This window comes from Anomaloglossus baeobatrachus, unplaced genomic scaffold, assembly GCF_048569485.1.
Source record: "Anomaloglossus baeobatrachus isolate aAnoBae1 unplaced genomic scaffold, aAnoBae1.hap1 Scaffold_274, whole genome shotgun sequence".
Classification (NCBI taxonomy): domain Eukaryota; kingdom Metazoa; phylum Chordata; class Amphibia; order Anura; family Aromobatidae; genus Anomaloglossus; species Anomaloglossus baeobatrachus.
The window spans coordinates 80,733-83,433 of record NW_027442237.1 but is presented as its reverse complement, the minus strand read 5'-3'; positions in this window follow the sequence as shown (position 1 = coordinate 83,433).

Below are 2,701 nucleotides of genomic sequence, written 5' to 3'. Positions count from 1 at the left end.
CATGCAAGCGGAAGATGTGTTGTATATAGGCGTCCGCGAGTTCCTGAGCAGAGGGCAGTCCAGCCATAGGGACGAAATGGGCCATTTTAGAGAACCGATCCACCACGACCCATATGACTGTGTGTCCGGATGACAACGGCAAGTCCGTAATAAAGTCCATAGCTATGTGTTGCCACGGAACTGAGGGTATCGGTAGAGGCAGAAGACGGCCATAGGGCAGGTGTTTGGGCGTCTTGTTCCTGGCACAAGAGGAGCAGGCAGAGACAAAGGCGGCGACGTCAGTGCGAAGGGATGGCCACCAGTAATGGCGTACAATCGCACCCCATGTTCTCTTCTGGCCTGCATGGCCGGCTGTTTTTGAGGCATGACCCCAGTGTAACACTTTTAGCCTGTCGGTCTCCGAGACATAGGTCTTCCCAGGTGGTATTTGGGCCAGAGTAACGGGAGCCACCGGAACAATCTTGCTAGGAGGGATGATAGGTTGGGTAGTCTCTTCCTCCTGCTCCATGGGCATGAGGGACCTAGACAAGGCATCGGCGCGTACATTCTTGTCCGCGGGTCGGAAGTGGAGCTGGAAGTCAAACCTGGCAAAGAATAAGGACCACCTGGCTTGCCGTGGGTTCAGTCGCTGAGCGGACCGCAGGTATTCCAGGTTCTTGTGGTCCGTGTAGATGGTCACGGGGTACACTGCTCCTTCCAGGAGGTAGCGCCACTCCTCCAGAGCTAGTTTGACCGCCAATAATTCTCGGTCACCGATGGTGTAATTCCGTTCAGGTGCTGAGAAGCTCTTAGAAAAGAAACCGCAAGTCACCATCTTCCCGGAGGAGGATTTTTGCATGAGCACTGCTCCGGCTCCTGAGGAGGAGGCATCCACCTCCAAGGTGAACTGGCGGTTTAACTCCGGTCGGTGGAGTACAGGAGAGGAGGCGAAAGCTCGCTTCAAAGAGCAAAACGCGGCGTCGGCCGCAGGTGACCAGTCCTTTGGTTTAGCCTCCTTTTTGGTCAAAGCGGAGAGAGGAGCAGTCAGGGCGGAGAAGTGCGGGATAAACTGGCGGTAGTAGTTGGCGAATCCCAGGAACCGTTGGATTGCCTTCAGTCCAGAAGGAGGAGGCCAGTTGAGTATGGAGGAGACCTTCTTTGGATCCATCTGCAACCCAGTACCCGAGATGATGCATCCCAGGAAAGGGAGAGAAGACTGCTCAAAGACGCACTTCTCATATTTGGCGTAGAGACGATTCTCTCTCAGTCTTTGTAGAACCAGCTTTACGTTCTCTCTGTGGGTCTGGAGGTCCGGAGAGAAGACAAGGATGTCATCCAGATACACTACTACACAGAGGTAGAGGAGGTCCCGGAAAATGTCGTTCACCAGTTCTTGGAATACGGCAGGAGCGTTACACAGACCGAAGGGCATCACGCAGTATTCGTAGTGCCCGTCGCGAGTATTAAATGCGGTCTTCCATTCGTCCCCAGAGCGGATACGAACTAGGTTGTAGGCACCCCGAAGATCCAGTTTGGTGAACACACGGGCTCCTCTGAGCCGGTCGAACAATTCGGGGATGAGCGGTAGGGGGTACTTGTTTTTTATGGTGATCTGATTCAAGCCCCGGTAGTCAATGCATGGGCGAAGGTCACCCTCTTTCTTCTTAACGAAGAAGAAGCCTGCTCCCGCAGGAGAGGAGGATCTCCGGATGAATCCCTTTGCCAGGCTTTCCGTGATGTATGTGGACATGGCCCTGGTTTCAGCTGGAGACAACGGATATATCCGTCCTCGAGGTGGTGTTGTTCCTGGGAGCAGGTCGATGGCGCAATCGTAGGGACGGTGTGGCGGAAGTACCTCAGACTCCTTCTTGTCAAAAACGTCCGCGAAGGACCAATAGGCCGAGGGCAGTTCCGGTAGGTTCTCTGGAGCCGGGGGACGTCGGATTGGTTGTAGGGACTTTAGACATCTCTCATGACAGGCAGAGCCCCAACGAGTGATTTCGCCAGTACCCCAGCTGACCGATGGTTCGTGTGTCCGCAACCAAGGAAGTCCCAGCAGGATTTGATGGGACATGTGTGGAAGGACGTAGAGAGCGATGTTCTCGGTGTGCAGAGCACCTATACGCAATTCCACCAGCTTGGTGATCCAGGAGATGGTATCAGAGAGGGGTCTCCCATCCACCGAGGCAATCACTAGGGGCTTATCGAGTGGAGTAACAGGCAGCTGGTACTTGTCCACCGTGGCCTGCTGGATAAAATTGCCTGCTGCTCCGGAGTCGAGGTATGCCTCAGCCGTGAAGCGCGTCTCTCCTGTTGACACTTGTACCGTCCACATAACTGGGTCTGAGAGAGTCCCAGCACCTAGGGTGGCCTCTCCTACCAACCCTAGGCTTTGGAGTTTCCCGGCCTTTCTGGACAGGAGCGTAAGAGATGAGTGCCCTCTCCGCAGTAAAAGCAGAGGCCTTTGGCGAGCCGCTCTGCTCTACGTTGGTCAGACTGTCGTACTCGGTCAACCTGCATGGGCTCGTGGACAGGAATCCCAGCCGTTGATGAGTGAGGCACAGAGGACTTCTGTGGAGGAGGGGAGTGCCGTACTGCACGTCTCTCACGATACAGCTCTTTGGAGCGTTCCTGGAAACGAATGTCCACTCGAGTGGCTAGGGCAATCAGGGCATCTAGGGTGGAGGGCACGTCACGACCCGCCAACTCATCCTTGATGCGA